General features: G+C 44.6%; 1 protein-coding gene across 1 annotated transcript in view; it reads right to left on the bottom strand.

Annotated features, from left to right (window-relative positions):
• Positions 1-816, bottom strand: part of ALPL (alkaline phosphatase, biomineralization associated) — an 87,067-nt gene extending 86,251 nt beyond the window's left edge. The window contains exon 1 of the mRNA XM_070382681.1: positions 195-816. The gene's annotated coding sequence lies outside the window, so the exon portion shown is untranslated. The remainder of the gene's footprint in view (positions 1-194) is intronic.
• Positions 817-19,026: the final 18,210 nt, after the last annotated feature.

The raw sequence follows: 19,026 nt of genomic DNA, 5'->3' as shown, positions 1-19,026 counted from the left end.
CTGGGCTGGTCATGGCATGTCAAAGACGAGCCAGAGTAGGACTTTGAGAAAAATGATTCCTGCAAAGCACCGGTGTTGGTGCTCCTGCACTTAACTAGCTTCAGAAGCTGTTCATAGACCAGGCAACCATTCACTGGGAGGAAGGTGGGTCAGAGTCGGTCACAGAGCTCCCTCTCTTCCCACCACGTCCTTACCTTGTGAAGTAGCTCACCCCAGTGTGTGCTCAGTCGCTCAGTTTTGTCTGACTGTTTGCGGCCTCATGGACTGTAACGCACAAGGCTCATCTGTCCATAGAATTTTCCAGGCAAGAACACTGGGGGTGAGTTGTCATTTCCTCCTCCAGAGGCTCTTCCAGACCTGGGGACTGAGCCTGCAGCTCTTGGTCGGCAGGCAGATTCTTTACCACTGTGCCACCTGGGAAGCCCTGCTCAACCGAGAGCTGATTCCAGCTTCCTTTCTCCTCCAGCAAATCTGAAGATTTATTCAAATTCAGGAAAGCGTCTTTCTTTGTTGGTAAAATTTATTTCGTTATTTATTTCCAGCTGTCCTGGGTCTTTGTTGCTGCGCAGGCTCTCCTCTAGTTATGCAAGCAGGGGCCGCTCTAGTTGTAGCGAGCAGGTTCTAGTTGCCCTGCGTAGTTTCTCACGTTGCAGAGCAGGGGCCCTCGGGCTCACAGGCTTCATCAGTTGCTGTTCCCAGGCTCTAGAGCACAGCCAATTGTTGTGCCATGCGGGTTTAGTGCCCCCATGGCACGCGGGATCTTCCCAGAGCGGGGATCCAACCTGACTCCTGCGCTGGTGGGAGGATTCTTTACCACTGAGCCCCTGGGGAAGCTCTCAGTGAACACTTGTTTTGAACCCACTGTGTGCTATGACCCGCCTATAATTAAAGTACACACACACTAATCCCTTCTTGGCAGGATACACTGTTAACACCAACATCTTATTTCCTTATTCGTGAAATGACAAGTTTGGGCAAGACATGGTCTCTGGCCCCGCCTTGCTCTGATAGTCTAGAAATGGAATGTCTCATGGCTACCGTGTATCATGATAACGGATGGTGCATGAGTTTCTTCCTTATTCTTGGGCCATTTTCTACATCTGTGTCCTGATCTCTCCATGTCCCCAGCACAAGAGGGTCTTTGTGGAGTAAAGTGATAATTGCTTACTGAAAACCCGGTTAATGCCAGGGAGATAAGACAGGTCCCTGTCCGGTTGGCGGAAAGGCGGGTGTCAGCCCGACAACATGGAGTGAGCCTGACAGGCGGCGTGTCCACACTGAGGGCCGAGGGGCAGCGGCAGCCCCTGGGCCGGCCGGGCCGCGCTCCCGCCACCCACCCCTCCACCCCACCCTCCCTTAGCAGCTAGTGATTAGGCTAAAAAGATGTGCCCAGGGTGCCAGAAGAGTAGAAATCCCCCCCAATCCAAACAAAACTCAAGAGCAAAAGTTCATTTCAGGGACTTCCCACGTGGTCCAGTGGTTAAGATTCTGCATTTCCAAGGCAGGGGGCACTGGTTTGATTCCCTGATCAGGGAACTAAGATCCCCTATGCTGCTTGGTCTGGCCTAAATAGATAAATGATTTTTAAAAGTTTATTTGGACGATCTCATTCAAAATTCTACAATCAGTAAATTTCAAATATGGAAGCATAAACTAGTTTTAACTTTGGCATACGTGTTAGGTGTTTGCGGTTTAATGTTATTTATATTTCAAATTGTGGTGCTGGAGAAAACTCTTGAGAGTCCTTTGGACAGCAAGGAGATCAAACCAGTCAATCTCAAAGGAAATCAACCCTGAATATTCATTGCAGGAAGTGTTGTTGAAGCTGAAGTTCCGGTACTTTGGCCACCTGATGTAAAGAGCTGACTCATTGGAAAAGACCTTGATGCTGGGAAAGATTGAGGGCAAGAGGAGAAGGGGGCGAAAGAGGATGAGATGGTTAGACAGCATCACTGACTCAATGGACATGAATTTGAGCAAACTCTGGGAGATAGTGGAGGACAGAAGAGGCTGGCGTGCTGCTGTCTATGGGTTTGCAAGGAGTCAGACAAATCTTAGTGACGGAACAACAGCGACAAATATTTCTAATTCCATGGGAAGAGAATAGTAAGGGCTACCACAGTGCTCAGGCAGCTAAGGTCTGAAATGGGCCCTGGTGCTGGGGGTTGGGACTGCAACCTTGGAACTGGTGGCCCTGGGGCAACACTTTCTCTCTCCGTGGGTAGCCGGCTCTTTTTTCTTATCCCTAGTTGTTGGTGTTCAGTCGCTCAGTCGTGTCTAACTCTTTGCAACCCCATGGATTGCAGCACCCTGGCTCCCCTGTCCTTCACTATCTCCGAGAGTTTGCTCAAACTCATGCCCATAGAGTCAGTGATGCCATCCAACTATCTCATCCTTCCCTTCTCCTCCTGCCCTCAATCTTTCCCGCATCAGGGGCTTCCAATGAGTCAGCTCTTCACATCAGGTGGCCAAAGTATCAGAGCTTCAGCTTTAGCATCAGTCCTTCCAGTGAATATTTGGGGTTGATTTCCTTTGGGATTGACTTCTTTGATCTCCTTGCTGTTCAAGGGACTCAAGAGTCTTCTCCAGCACAATTTGAAAGCATCAGTTCTTCAGTACTCAGCCTTCTTTATGATCCAACTATCACATCCATACATCACTACTGGAAAAACCATAGCTTTGACTAGATGAACCTCTGTGGCAAAGTGATGTCTCTGCTTTTTTAATACACTCACTAGGTTTTTCATAGGTTTTCTTCCAAGGAGCAAGCATCTTTTAATTTCATGGCTGCAGTCACCATCCACAGTGATTTTGGAGCCCAAGAAAATAAAATGTTTCACTGTTTCCATTGTTTCCCCATTGCTTTGCCATGAAGTAATGGGACTGGATGCCATGATCTTAGTTTTTTGAATGTTGAGCTTTAAGCCAACTTTTTCACTCTCCTCTTTCACTTTCATCCAGAGGCTCTTTAGTTCCTCTTCACCTTCTGCCATTAGGGTGGTGTCATCTACATATCTGAGGTTATTGATATTTCTCCCGGCAATCTTAATTCCAGGTGTGCTTCATCCAGCCTGGCATCTCACATGATGTGCTCTGCATAGAAGTTAAATAAGCAGGGTGACAATATATAGCCCTGACATACTCCTTATCCCTTAAAATATCTTAAGATCTTAGTTGCAAAACAAGGCTCAACTCACCCAAACAACACTTAACTGAGTCCAAATGGTTTTGTTTGTATTAATGTTTTTTCCCAAGAGGAGGGGTTGGAGGGAGGAAAACAGCCGCAGAAAACAATACTAAGGTTGTTAATCGTTTTTTATCCGCAGCAGGTTGAGTTGATCCCAGGCCAAAAGGAAAATGCTCTGTCCTCTGGGGTATTTTGGAAATAGGTGGGACAAGGGTTCCGTAGGACAGTTGTGAGTCCAAGGCGCTGGGTGGGACCCTTTGCTTCCTCTTGTTTCCAGGTGGCTGTTGGCCTGTCTGTGGGTCCAGGTGGCTGTTGGCGTGTCTGTGGGTCACCACTTGGCCAGTGACTGGCTGATACACTTCTTCAAGTGGATTGACTCTTCCTTTTTTTATTCCAACAGATTCATTTTAGAATTAATTCACTATTGAAAATGGGAAGCCAGTTTCTTTTGCCATGAATAGAAGGTAACACAACCATAGATTCAGAGAGTTCTAGCTTGAATCCGTTGCCTGCCAAGGGCTTTTAACAAGTGTCAGGGAGGTGTTGATGATATATTTAGCCCAGAGAGAGTGAAATAAAATTGAAAAAGGAAAGCCTTCACAATATGTGAGGTTATGTAAGATCACATCTGGGTAAATCGTTTCCTGCTTGGGTCGTTTCTATGAGGCAATGAGCTCCCTGGTAGAAAGAGATGGGTCAGTGTCCTTTGCTACCAGCAGAGCGCATAGCAGAATGTCTTACACATACCGAGTGAGCACTAAACACTTGTATGTGCTGGGTGCCCTGGGTACAAGGCAGCCCGCCGGGGCTGTGCCAACCAGTGGTCAGCTCCTCCCTCAGACTTCTAACGTGATTAGGGATGGGACAGCCTGTGAATAAAGTGGTGGGAGGAGTTGGAGCCTCCCTGTCTTGAACTGCTACTGAGTCCTGGGGTCTTACAAGCAGGGTGGGGCTGGGGGAAGGTGCCCCAAGTGCCTCACTCTGGTCTGACCCAGAAGGTTCTGGAGAGCCCAGTGAGGCCACCCTGTTTTCTAGGAGAACAACACCCCAGCACATTCCATAAATTGGTCTGTTAATACTCGCAGTTCTTGAAAGAACAATAATTTGTTGCCACTTCTCCCGTGGCCCCCAGCCAGTGTTTGCTTCCTCCCTATTTTCAGCATTCAGTGCTAACTGGGGGCAAATTGCCAAGTGCCTGAATGGGATGCAATTGTATTTCCAGCTTGGGAATTTTATCTCTTTTCCCGCCACCCAGGAGGGGAGGGGAAAGAGTTTTGGAAATTAAAATTCAACTTCACAATTCTATTAGCATCAATTTCATCATCTTCAAATTCCCGAGCCCGGGGAGGCTTCAGAACCAAACGTAACCTCTTTGTTCTGACACCTAGTTCCTGCCTTGAGTAGAGTCTTACCTCTGAGGCCCCCATCCTGGAGGTGCTGGGCCCCCCACAGCAGAGGGTCACCGGTTACAGAGCACCCGCCGTGTACCGGGGACTGTGCGCTGTCAGCCGGGACACCAGCTGCCACCAGGATACGTTTGCACGCTCAGGAAACAGTTTCTTGGCCTTGTTCTCACTGGCTCCGTCTTCCAGAAGAGGTGCAAAGTTGCTTCCAGAATACTCAGACAGGAATGCTTCCAGATCTTAAGCATTGGAGCACTGCTAACCACCACCTCCCCATCCCACACACCAGCTGGAAGCTTCCTCAGGATTAGCAGGTGTTCATAAGAGCGTTACCTCTCATCCCCACCGCACCCCACCATCTGGCCACAGCCAGTCCCTTTCCCTCACAGAACCCTGGCTTCTTCAGCTCAGCATGGTCCCCCGATCAACCCCTCAGCCCTGGTCCCCTCTGGGAGCTCCCATCTCACTGGCACCACCCTTTTACGCATGGCTCGCAACACGCTCTCCTTGTCTCTCCCTCCTTATGTCCAGGCCATCTCCAAGTCCTGTGGGGTTTACCGGATAGTTCAGTTCAGTCACTGTCGTGTCTTTGTGATCCCATGGACTGCAGCACGCCAGGCCCCCTGTCCATCACCAACTCCCGGAGTTTACTCAAACTCACGTCCATTGAGTCGGTGATGCCATCCAACCATCTTATCCTCTGTCGTCCCCTTCTCCTCCTGCCTTCAATCTTTCCCAGCATCAGGGTCTTGTCTTTTCAAATGAGTCAGTTCTTAAGGTGGCCAAAGTATTGGAGTTTCAGCTTCAGCAGCAGTCCTTCCAATGAATATCTGATGAACCGGATGAATGCCTAAATATCTCTCAGTTCTGACCACACCCCTCCACATCCACCACCGCCACCCTGGCCCGGTTCCTTACCAAGATGCGTGCAGGCCCTGCCCTGGTGACTCTGCTCTCTCTTCTTGGGGCAGATCTGACCATATCAAGCACCTGCCTCTCCTCTGCTGAAAAGTCACCCATGCCTGTCCTTGCTCCTGTGCTGAAGACCTGATTTCTAACTATGGCTTCCGGGGGAGGCCTGGTCCTCACCGCCTCCAGCCGCATCTGGCCTCTGCAGCTGCCTGGGCCTTTCTGTGGTTCCTCGAGTGCACCGTGCTCTTGCCTGCCACAGCGCATTTGCACACCCTGTTTCGTCTTCCTGGAAAGGCGTCCTCTACTTCCCCCAAAGCCTTGCCTCATTCTGTCCTATTTGCTCAGTTCTTAGCTGAAGGTTCACCTCTTCCTAGATGCCTTCTCTGAGCAGCAGCACTGAGAGAGTCCAGGCCCTCATCATACCCTCTCAGAGCACTGGGTACTTCTTCACCTTGCTCTAAGGTGGTTATTCCATTAACCACCTTCTTGACTATAACCGTCATGAAGACAGGGACAGTGGCTATTCTTTTAATATTTCTTTATTTGGCTGCGTCGGGTCTCAGCCGCGGCACGCTAGGCCTTTCTGTGCAGCACACAGACTCTCCAGTTGCAGCACGTGGGCCCAGCGGCCCTGCAGCATCTGGGATCTTAGTTCCCCGACCAGGGATCAAGCCTGCATCCTCTGCATTGGGAGGCAGGTTCTTAGCTACTGGACCCCCAGAGAAGTCCCAGCAGTGGCTGTTTTAATTCACATTGTTGCCCCAGAGATGAGCGCCTGACACGCAGCGTAGTTGAGTGAATAAATGACTGAGTGAAGTTGTTGTGAGAATCAAATAAGGAAGAGGGAATGAGAAACGGAGAGGAAACTGATGTTTGGAAGGTGTCCACGGGGTGGCCAGTGTTTCAGATACATGGTTTTGACTAATTTTCACACATCACTCATTTTTACATTGGAGAAAACTGAGACTCGGAGATATCAGGTAACCTGCCCATGGTATACAGCCAGTAAATGGCAGAGTTAAGAGTAAGAGTGTGGTCTGTTTAACTCCAGCGCTCATGACCTGCCCCGTTCCCCAGTCTGCCTCCGAGTTCAAAAGAGGAAGGAATGTGTCTTGCAAATTCTTGAGATAAATATCAGTCTTTATTTGCAGGGCAGCAGTGGAGAAACAGACATAGAGAATAGATTTATGGACATGGGGAGAGGGGAGGAGAGGGTGGGCTGTATGGAAAGAGTAACAGGGAAACTTACATTACCGTATATAAAATAGACAGCCAACGGGAATTTGCTGTGTGGCTCAGGAAACTCAAACAGGGGCTCTGTATCAACCTAGAGGGGTGGGGTGGTGAGGGAGATGGGAGGGAGCGTCAAAAGGGACGGGATGTATGTGTACCTATGGCTGATTCATGTTGAGGTTTGACAAAAAGAAAACAACAAAACTCTGTAGAGCAATTATCCTTCAATTAAAAAAGTAAATTAAGATAAATAAATAAATAAACATCCTTAAAAAATATATTAGTCTTTTATGAGCACCCCCAGAACTACTATTACCATAATAATAACAGATGTGTGTCGGGGGGAGCTGCTGGAAATAAGAAGTTTCAGGGGCAACGGGAAGGATCTGTATTTCGCTCCAGGTGGTGCTAGCAAGATACACATATATATACGTATGGGCTTCCCTGGTGGCTCAGCTGGTAAGGAATCCGCCTGCAATGCGGGAGACCTGGGTTCGATCCCTGGGTTGGGAAGATCCCCTGGAGAAGGGAAAGGCTACCCACTCCAGGATTCTGGCCTGGAGAATTCCATGGATTGTATAGTCCATGGGGTTACAAAGTTGGACACACGACTGAGCGACTTCCACTTTCACATATATATGTATATGTATATGCTCATTGAAATTTGCACCTAAGACTTGTACAATTCATCAGGTATAAATTTTACCTCCATGCCAGAGCTATGAATTCTTGGTACTATTGAGGAAATTTGAGCATGTCTTCATTAGCTAATATTATTGTATCCACGCTAAATGCTGCCAAAATCTAACCACAGAGTTATCATGTAACACAGGAATTCACTCCTGGTACCTGAAAGAATTGAAAACATGTATATACAGAAAAGACTTTGTATGTAAATGTTAATAGCAACATATCCAGAATAGCCCCAAGGTGGAGAACACAAATATCCATCAACTGATGAACAGATGAATGAAATGTTTTTTTCTTTTTCTTTTAAATATGTTTTTTTAAGTACAAAAGACATGAACCAATAATTTCCAAAGACAAAATCTCAACCTAAAAAAATAAAAATCAAATAAGGTGTGGTATATCTGTCTAGTGGAATATTATTTAACAATACAAAGAAACAAAGAGATGCAATGAAAACAGTGCTCAGAGGGGAATTTGTACCTGTAAACCCCGGCACTATCAAAGAAGAAAGATCTCAGATCAACGACCTAACCTTCTACCAAAAACTAGAAGCAAAGGAGCAAACTAACTCCAAAGCAAGCGTAAAGAAGGGATAAAAAAGATTACAGTGGAGACAAATGAAATTAAAACAGAATAACAATAGAGAGGATCAGTGGAACCAAAAATTGCTTCTTTGAAAAGATCAACCTCTTGGGGACGTCCCTGGCGGTCTGGTGGCTAAGACTTCATGCTCCCACAGCAGGGGGCCCAGGTTCAAATCCTGGTCAGGGAACTGGATCCCAAATGTCCCAGCTAAGAGTTCCAGTACCACAACTAGAGATTCCAGAGGCCACAACAAAAGACTCCACATGACAGAACGAAGATGCCCGTGCCGCAACTAAGACCTGGAGCAGCCAGATAAATAGATTTTTTTTTTAATCAACTTTTTTGTCAAGATGTTGGCAAAACTTTAACTAGACTGATGAAGAGAAAAAAAGAGAGCAGACTCAAATTTCTAAAAATCAGAAATGAGAGTGGGAACATTACTACCAAACTTATAGAAATAAAAAGAATTATAGGAGAATCCTATCAACAGTTGTAGAACAACAAATTAGGTAACATAAATGAAATGGACAAATCCTGAAAAGACACAAACTGCCAAAAAAAAACAAACAAACCCTAAACTAAAAATAGAACTGCCATATTATCCAGCAATTCCACTGCTGGGTATATATCCAAAGAAAATGAAACCACTCAGAAAGATAGATGCACCCCAATGTTCATAGCAACAGAAACTTACAATAGCCAAGATATGAAATAAACCTAAGTATCCATCAGCAGATGACTGGATAAAGAAGATGTGGTGATACATACAATGGAATATTACCCATAAAAGAGAATGAAATTCTGCTATTCCCAACATGGATGGACCTTGAGAGTATTACACTTAGTGAAATAAGTCAGAAAAAGACAAAGACTACATTATCACTGATATGTAGAGTCTACAAAATAAATAAACAAATGAAGATAACAAAACAGAAATAGATTCGTAGATATAGAGAAAAGCTTGTGGTTACCAGTGGGGAGAAGGGAGAGGGAGGGACAATTACAGGAAAGGTAGATTAACAGGTGCAAACTACTGTATATAAAGTAAGTTACAAGAATATGTTGTACAGCACAGGGAAATATAACCATTACTTTATAATACCTTTAAATGGAGTACAACCTATAAAAATATTGAATTATATGTTGTATGCCTGAAACTAATATAGTATTGTAGACAGTAAAAAAGTGAAAGCCACTCAGTCTGACTCTTTGCGATCCCATGGACTGTACAGTCAATGGAATTCTCCAGGCCAGAATACTGGAATGGGTAGCCTTTCCCTTCTCCAGGGCATCTTCCCAACCCAGGGATCGAACCCAGGTCTCCCACTTTGTGGGCGGATTCTTTACCAGCTGAGCCACAAGGGAAGCCCAAAGTAAACTCTGAATAGACATTTAAGTAAAGAGATTGAGTCAATAGACAAAAAATTTCTAGCAAAGAAAAGTTTAGGACTAGATGGTATATTGAATTCTATCAACTTTTTAAGGAAGAATTAACACTCTCCTTCTAAAATTCTTCCAGAAAAATAGAGGAGGAGGAAACAGTTTCCAGCTCATTCTACAAGGTCAATATTACTCTGATATCGAAGTCAGACAAAGACATTACAAGAGGGACTTCCCTGGTGGTCAGGGGCTAAGATTCCGAGCTCCCAACCCCACATGCCCCAACTAAGAATACTCATGCCTCAACTAAAGATCCTGTACACTGCAGCAAAAGTCAAGACCCCGTGTGATGCAACTGGACCAGAGCAGCCAAATAAGGAAAGAAATAAAATATTAAAATTTTTTCTTTTAAAAGAAGACATTACGAGAAAAGATAACTACAGACCTTTATCCCTTATGACATATATGCAAAAAATCTCAACAAGGGACTTTCCTGGTGGCTCAGTGGTAAAGAATCTGCCTGCCAATGAGTTTCCATCCCTGGTCCAGGAAGATCCCACTTGCCGTGGAGCAACTAAACCCACCAGAGCAACCATTGAGCCTGTGCTCTAGAGCCCGAGCTCCGCAATGAGAAGCCACTGCAATGAGAAGCCCCCGCTGTCTGTAAGTAGAGAAAACCCCCACAGCAATGCATAGCCAGCACAGCCAAAAATAAATAAGGAAAATAATTTTTTAAAGAAATTCTTAACAAAATATTAGTAAACCAAATACAAACCAAATATACCATGACAAAGTGGGTTTTTTTTTTCCCCTAGGAATGCAAGATAGGTTTAATACACAAAAATCAATCATATATACCATATTAATGCAATAAAGGAAGAAACCACATGATCATCCCAATTGTTGCAAAAAAATTGCATTTGAAAAGCTCCAACATCCTTTCCTGATAAAAACATTCCACCAACTAGGAAGGAAAAGAAATTTTCCTCAACCTAATCAAGGGCATCTGTGAAAAGCCCACACCCAACATCATACTGGTGATACTTTCCCTGTAAGATCAAGAAAAAAATCAAAGATGTCAGCTCTCACCACTTCTCAACATGGTGCTGGGGGTTCTAGCCAAGGCAATTAGGCAAGAAAAAGGAAAAGAGCATACAGACTGGAAAGAAAGAAGTAAAATTATCTCTGTTCTCAAATGACATGATCATATATAGAGAAAAGCTTAAGGAATCCACTAAAAAAAACTTGTCTAGAACCAATAAACAAGTTCAGCACGGTTGCAGGATACAAAATCAAGACGTGAAACTAAATTGTATTTCTATGTTGTAAGCAATAAAAAATACAAAAATGAATAAAAACTTTCATTTATATTATCATCAAAAAATAAAATATTTAGGAATAAATTTAACAAGAGAGGAATAATATATGTATACTAAAAGCTACACAACATTATTAATAGAAATTAAGCAACAGTTCACCCTGTTTATTTAACTTATATGCAGAGTACATCATGAGAAACGCTGGACTGGAAGAAACACAAGCTGGAATCAAGATTGCCGGGAGAAATATCAATAACCTCAGATATGCAGATGACACCACCCTTATGGCAGAAAGTCAAGAGGAACTCAAAAGCCTCTTGATGAAAGTAAAAGTGGAGAGTGAAAAAGTTGGCTTAAAGCTCAACATTCAGAAAATGAAGATATGGCATCCGGTCCCACCACTTCATGGGAAATAGATGGGGAACCAGTGGAAACAGTGTCAGACTTTATTTTTCTGGGCTCCAAAATCACTGCAGATGGTGACTGCAGCCATGAAATTAAAAGACGCTTACTCCTTGGAAGGAAGGTTATGACCAACCTAGATAGCATATTCAAAAGCAGAGACATTACTTTGCCAACAAAGGTTCGTCTAGTCAAGGCTATGGTTTTTCCTGTGGTCATGTATGGATGTGAGAGTTGGACTGTGAAGAAGGCTGAGTGCCGAAGAATTGATGCTTTTGAACTGTGGTGTTGGAGAAGACTCTTGAGAGTCCCTTGGACTGCAAGGAGATCCAACCAGTCCATTCTGAAGGAGATCAGCCCTGGGCTTTCTTTGGAAGGAATGATGCTGAAGCTGAAACTCCAGTACTTTGGCCACCTCATGCGAAGAGTTGACTCATTGGAAAAGACTCTGATGCTGGGAGGGATTGGGGGCAGGAGGAGAAGGGGACGACAGAGGATGAGATGGCTGGATGGCATCACTGACTCGATGGACGTGAGTCTGAGTGAACTGGTGTTGGGAGTTGGTGATGGACAGGGAGGCCTGGCGTGCTGCGATTCATGGGGTCGAAAAGAGTCGGACACAACTGAGTGACTGATCTCATCTGATCTGATAACAGAGAAGGCAATGGCACCCCACTCCAGTACTCTTGCCTGGAAAATCCCATGGATGGAGGAGCCTGGTAGGCTGTAGTCCATGGGGTTGCTAAGAGTCGGACACGACTGAGCGACTTCCCTTTCACTTTTCACTTTCATGCATTGGAGAAGGAAATGGCACCCCACTCCAGTGTTCTTGCCTGGAGCATTTCGGACACAACTGAAGCAACTTAGCAGCAGCAGCAGCAGCCTGTATATCAACCCACTCCACTCCAGTTCTTGCCTGGAAAATCCCATGGATGGAGGAGCCTGGTAGGCTGTAGTCCATGGGGTTGCTAAGAGTCGGACAGAGTTTCACTTTCACTTTTCACTTTCATGCATTGAGAAGGAAATGGCCCACTCCAGTGTTCTTGCCTTGAGAATCCCAGGGCAGCCTGTGCCATATGGGGGCACAGAGTTGGAAAATTGAGGGCCTGTATATGGGAAAAATTGAGGGCAGGAGGAGAAGGGGATGATAGAGGATGAGATGGTTGGATGGCATCTCCGACTCAGTGGACATGAGTTTGAGCAAGTTCTGGGAGATAGTGAAGGACAGGGAAGCCTGGTGGGCTGCAGTCCATGGGGTCGCAAAGAGTCGGACATGACTTAGCAACTGAACAGCAACGACAAGTTTTGTGAAACCGCAAGTCTAGGAACCACTAAGTCAAAGGACACTTGAAGAGGACACAGTAAACAGAACCAACCTTCAGATTCTCCCAGGTATCTGCATGTTTATTACCAGTCATCGAGGTAGTAGACGTTGGCCTATGGGAACAAGTTACTAGGAAGGCATTTTGCATTCTCTTTTGCTTAAGCAATTGCTTCTGTGAGGCTGGCATTTCCTTCCTGAGGCTGCCTGCTCCCTGTGACCCAGATTTGGGACAGAGAAGGGCAAGGGTAAGGTGAGGCTCTGCAGGGCGAGTCCGCAGTGAGTGGGCTGAGCTGGACCCTCGGGTCAGAGCCAAATCCTGCCAGTCTCGCGCTCTGTGATCCAGGGAAGTCACTTCACCTCTCTGAGCCTCCGTTCTCTCACCCATTAAATGTCTCTTCCCAGCGTCGGATACTTCCTGCTTTTATGCTCAATTTTAAGGCTCAGTTTCTTCAGTTGTAAAATGTGCATAAAAATCATACCCGCCACATCGCATGGAGGTGAGGGTAACACTCAGCACAGTTCCTGGCACCTAGTAAGCGCTCAGGAAATGCTGGCCTATATGGGCCATTAGCGTTCACTACGATCTGTAATCCCTCTCAAGTGTTTTTGCAACTTTGCCACCAAAGCTCGTTTGACCGCAGAGTCTGATCTGACCAAGCTATTCATAGTCTTAATGAAATAACCCATTGATCATATGTTAATGTAGTTGATTAACAGGTGTGGTTCCAGAATACGCACAAAATCATCTTTCTAAAATCTGAAAAACTTCTGAATTCTGAATCACCTCTGGCCCCTAGAGTTTGGATAGAGGACCCTGAGCTTACGAGCTAAGTCACTTCAGTAGTGGCTGACTCTTTGCGACCCTGTGGACTGTAGCCTGCCAGGTTCCCCTGTCCATGGGATTCTCCAGACAAGAATACTGGAGTAGGTTGCCATGCTCTCCTCCAGAGGATCTTCCCAACCCAGGGATCAAACTCATGTCTCTTACATCTCCTGCATTGGCAGGCGGATCCTTTACTACTAGTGCCCCCTGGGAAACCCAATATAAGAAGAGCTGTGATCAGTCAGTGATATATTTTTTTTTTAACAAATTTGACTTGAGAACTCAAAATTTACATGTTTTCAAGTGAACATGCAATATTATCAAAATAAACCATATACTGGCCCATAAAAAAAGACTCAACACATTTCAAAAGATTGAGATTATTCAGACTATATCTTCTAACCACAAGGAGCTATAAATCCATAACAAAAAAAATAAAAATATAAAATACCCAACTGCCTGGATATTAAACTGGTCAAAGAAGAAATCAAAATGGAAATCAGAAAACTTTCTGAATTGAATGATAATAAAGGTATCTCATATTAAAGCTTGTAGGACGCAGCTAATGCAGTTCTTAGAGAAAATCTGCAGCCTCAAAATGGGTATGTTAGGAAAGGAGAAAGATTTGGAAATTAATGATTCGAGTGTCCGTCTCAAGAAGTTGAAAAAGAATAGCAAAGGGGAAAAGAAAGAGGAAAACAACAAAGATAAGAGCATAAATGAACAATCCTAAAAGCTGGTCCTTTGAAAGGATTAACAAAATTAAGTAAATCATATGTGACCCAGGTAAGCATTGAGGTAATGACGGAATATGTGCCGGAAAGTGCCTATTCTTGGAACCCTCCACCTTCTATAAGGTATATTTCATCAAGATATTAGTTAAATTGAATTGGAGCAAGGGCACGATGCTTAAGGGATGATGAGTAAATTCAGTTCACTTCAGTCGCTCAGTCGTATCCGACTCTTTTCGACCCCATGGACCGCAGCACGCCAGGCCTCACTGTCCATCACCAACTCCCAGAGTTTACTCAAACTTACGTCCACGGAGACGGTGATGCCATCCAACCATCTCATCCTCTGTCGTCCCCTTCTCCTCCTGCCTTCAATCTTTGCCAGCATCAGGGTCTTTTCAAATGAGTCAGTTCTTTGCATCAGGTGGCCGAAGTATTGGAGTTTCAGCTTCAGCATCAGTCCTTCCAATGATTACTGAGGCCTGATTTCCTTTAGGATGGACTGGTTGGATCTCCTTACAGTCCAAGGGACTCTCAAGAGTCTTCTCCAACACCACAGTTCAAAACCATCAATTCTTTAGCGCTCAGCTTTCTTTATAGTCCAACTCTCGCATCCATACACGACTACTAGAAAAACCATAGCCTTGACTAGATGGATCTTTGTTGGCAAGTAATGTCTCTGCTTTTTAATATGCTATCTAGGTTGGTCATAACTTTCCTTCCAAGAGGTAAGCATCTTTTAATTTCATGACTGCAGTCATCATCTGCAGTGATTTTGGAGCCCCCAAAATTAATGTCAGCCACTCTTTCCACTGTTTCCCCATCTATTTGCCATGAAGTGATGGGACCAGATGCCATGATTTTAGCTTTCTGAATGTTGAGTTTTAAGCCAACTTTTTCACTCTCCTCTTTCACTTTCATCAAGAGGCTTTTGAGTTGTTCACTTTCTGCCATGAGGGTGGTGTCATCTGCATATCTGAGGTTATTGATATTTCTCCAGGCAATCTTGATTCCAGCTTGTGCTTCCTCCTGCCCAGCGTTTCTCATGATGTACTCTGCATAGAGGTTAAATAAGCAGGGTGACAATACACAGCCTTGACGTACTCCTTTTCCTATTTTCTGTTGTTCCATGTCCAGTTCTAACTGTTGCTTCCTGACCTGCATACAAATTTCTCAAGAGGCAGGTCAAGTGGTCTGGAGTTAAAATACTATGAAGGAGATGATTTAGACTGGACTCCGTAGTACGTGGGGTCTAATTACATGGACTGCAGCCATGAAATTAAAAGATGCTTGCTCTTTGGAAGGAAAGTTATGACAAATCTAGACAGTATATTAAAAAGCAGAGACATCACTTTGCCGACGAAGGTCCATATGTCAGAGCTGTGGGCTTTCCAGTAGTCATGTGTGAATGTGAGAGTGGGACCGTAAAGAAGATTGAGCAATGAAGAACTGATGCTTTCGAACTGTGATGCTGGAGAAGACTCTTGAGAGTCCCTTGGACAGCTAGGAGATCCAACCAGTCCATCCTAAAGGAGACCAGTTCTGAAGATTCATTGGAAGCGCTGATGCTGAAGCTGCAGCTCTGATACTTCGGCCACCTGGTGCAAAAAGCCAACTCATCCGGAAAAGATCCTGATGCTGGGAAAGACAGGATGCAAAAGGAGAGCAGGGTGGCAGAAGATAAGGTGGTTAGATAGCATCACTGACTCAGTGGACATGAATTTGAGCAAACTCCAGGAGATACTGGAGGACACAGGAGTCTGGCGTGCTGCAGTCCATGGGGTCGCAGAGTCGAACACAACCTGGCATCTAAACAACAGCCAGAAATGCAGGTGACAGAAGCCCAAGTCAACTGACTTAAGCAAATGAGAGACTATTTGTGTGCATAATTGAGAAGTGCAGGCGGATTTCTGGCTTTATGCACAGTTGGCTGTAGGTGTTTACACGTTGCTGTCCGAGTGGCTCTGTGTGCCATCTTTCCTGCTGCTGCTGCTGCTGCTAATGCGCTTCAGTCGTGTCCGACTCTGTGCGACCCCATAGACGGCAGCCCACCAGGCCCCGCCGTCCCTGGGATTCTCCAGGCAAGAATACTGGAGTGGGTTGCCATTTCCTTCTCCAATGCGTGAAAGTGAAAAATGAAAGTGAAGTCGCTCGGTCGTGTCCGATATTAAAAAGTCTTTGATTTATGGTGCCATGTTTGTTATATATCAGATTTATCATTTGTTTTTATCTATCATCCCATCATCGTCATCATCTGTATCTATATCTGTATCTATGGCTATCTATCTGTATATGTGATAGGATAACGTTTCCCATTTGGTTTTTCTTTCATAAAGTTTCCTTAGCTCTTTGCGGACCTTATTCTTCAGTATGTAATTTAGAACAAGCTTGTTGAATTTCTCCAAAATGAAATCCATCTCCAGAAGTTTGGGACTGTAGTGACTTTGTAGATCCAATTTGAGCCGCAGTTTTGTGGTGTAAAGTTACCCTAACCATGAGGGTTGAGTAGGTACTCATTTATGTCTTCTTTTGTATTCCTCAACAGAATTTTTAAAAGTTCACCTTAGGCATCTTTTGCATTCCTTAAGCTAATTTTTAGAGATTTTAATGTAAATTTAAAGGTTTCTTTTTAAATTTGAAACAATCTTAAACATACCAGGGAGTTGCAAGAATAATACAGAGATTTTTTTTTCCTGAACCATTGGAGTTTTTGCTGCCAACATGAAGCCCCACCACCCTCACATACTCCTTTGGGTTTTCCATACAAATAAGGACATTCTCATCCATAGCCACAAAGTAACCATAAGAGTTGGGAAATTAACCCTGATACATTACTATCATCTCATCCCCAAACCTCATTCAAGTTTCAACAATTGTGCCAATAACGTGGTTTTTAAATAAATATCTATGTATTTTTATTTTTTGCTATGCTGGGTTTTGTTTGCTGTGCCCAGGCTTTCTCTGAAGGTGAGCAGTGGCTACTCTTGAGTTGCAGCGTGCAGGCTTCTCGTCTCGGGGGTTTCTCTTGTGTAGACTCCTGGCCCTAGGGTTCGTGGGCTCAGTTGTTTTGGCACATGGGCTTAGTTCCTCCAAGGCATGTCCCCTGACCAGGGATGGAACCCGTGTCCCCTGCATTGGCGGTGGATTCTTAACTGCTGGACCACCAGGAACATTCTCAGCAACGTTCTTAATGGCAAAAGGAATCACACATTCCGACCACACCTTGCATTTATTTGTTTTTTTGTGTCTCTTTAATCTCCTTTGATTTGGAATAGTTCCTCCGTCTTTCTTTGACTCACATGACCTTAATACGTTGGAAGATCAAGACAAGTTATTTTACAGAACGTCCCTCAGTTTAGATTTGTCTGGTATTTCCTCACAATTAGATCCAGGTTCTGCGTCTTTGGGAGGAACGCCAAACAAGTGGTGCTGTGCTCCTCCCTTGCTGGTGCGCAGTTTCAGTCTGTCCCCTTGCTCGTACTGGTGACTTTGATCGCTGGATGACAGGTTTGCCATTGTAAAGCCATCCTTTCTCTGTTTGTAATTAAAAATATTTTGTGGAGTGGTTCTTTTACATTATATAAGTCATCTATTTTCATGGAGCTTTCAATTTATTCACCCATTTATTTATAGCAACACAAACTCATGGTTTTCTCTTTCATTCATTACTATTGTTATTTATTTTGCTTTCAAATTGTCCTGTTTTGGTCCAGTGGAAGCCCTTCCAAATTGGACACGTCCTTTTGGTATGTCCTCTTCATTCTTTGAGAACTTCCTTGCTTCATGACCTCAGCTCATTTTCTACTTTCTCTGCCCTGGAATCAACCATTCATTCAACGAGACCTGGTTCCTTTTAAAAAAAAATTATTTATGTATGTATGTGGCTGCTCCGGGTCTTGGTGCAGCACACGGGATCTCTGATCTTCACTGCGGCATGTGGCATTTGAGTTGTGGCATGCTAACTCTGACTTGTGGAATGTGGGATCTAGTTCCCTGACCCAGGATCGAACCCAGGTCCCTTCCTTTGGGAGCATGGCGTTTTAGCCACTGGGCCACCAAGGAAGTCCCAAGAGCTGGTTCCTTTTAGTGGCGAAGAGTATTTAGGAGGGCTTCCCAGGTGGCTCAGATGGTAAAGAATCTGCCTGCAATGCAGGAGACCCGGGTTCAATCCCTGGGTGAGGAAGATCCCCTGGAGTATTTAGAAGCCAAGAGCTGAATATAAGAGCGCTTATTGCTGTTGGAATGTCACTGGCCCCATTCTCAAAGCTAGAGAATGCTGTCCACCAGTCTGGGGACCCAGCATCTCATGCCAGGCTTCCTCCATGCTGAGTACCTTCCTCACCGCACGGGGGCCCCAACACCCCACACAGGCTGCCCCTCTGCACAGATGGCACCTTGTTGGGCCCTACCTGGGACTGAATTCGGGGGGATGGGCAGGAGAAAGAATAAAAAGGAAGAGGAAGCTAATCTACTTGTTATTTTAGTATTTTATTTTCCTTTATATTTTTCAGTTGCCTATGGCTGATATCCAAAAAATGCTCTTAATTTTTATAAATAGATCTTTTATCTGGTTATTATTGCATTGTTTTTTCTGTGTAGGTGACTAGTGTAGGGTCTGCAAGTAATGACAGATTTACTTTGTTAGCTTCTAATCCCTACATTTCTTTTGTTTTGTTTATAATGTGGGCTAGAACCTTGAGGCTAATTGAATAGTATCTGTGATATCAGGCATCTCTGAGTTGTTCCTGATCTTAGAGGCATCTAATGTTTATCCATTAAGAAAATATTTGTTCTAAATATGGAGGTTCTTTAAGAAACTGAAAATAGAGCTACCACATGACCCTGCAATCCCATGCTTGGGCATGCATCCAGAGAAAAACATGATCTGAAAGGAGACATGCATCACAGTGTCCATTGCAGCACTGTTTACAATAGCCATGCCACGGAATCGACCTAAGTGTCCGCTGACAGAGGGATGCATAGCGATGTGGTGCATATATACAACGGAATGTTACTCAGCCATAAGAAAGAACGAAA

Source organism: Bos mutus, chromosome 2 (genome assembly GCF_027580195.1).
Source record: "Bos mutus isolate GX-2022 chromosome 2, NWIPB_WYAK_1.1, whole genome shotgun sequence".
Lineage (NCBI taxonomy): Eukaryota > Metazoa > Chordata > Mammalia > Artiodactyla > Bovidae > Bos > Bos mutus.
The sequence above is the reverse complement of the archived record's forward strand: the minus strand, read 5'-3'. Positions and strand labels throughout refer to the sequence as shown.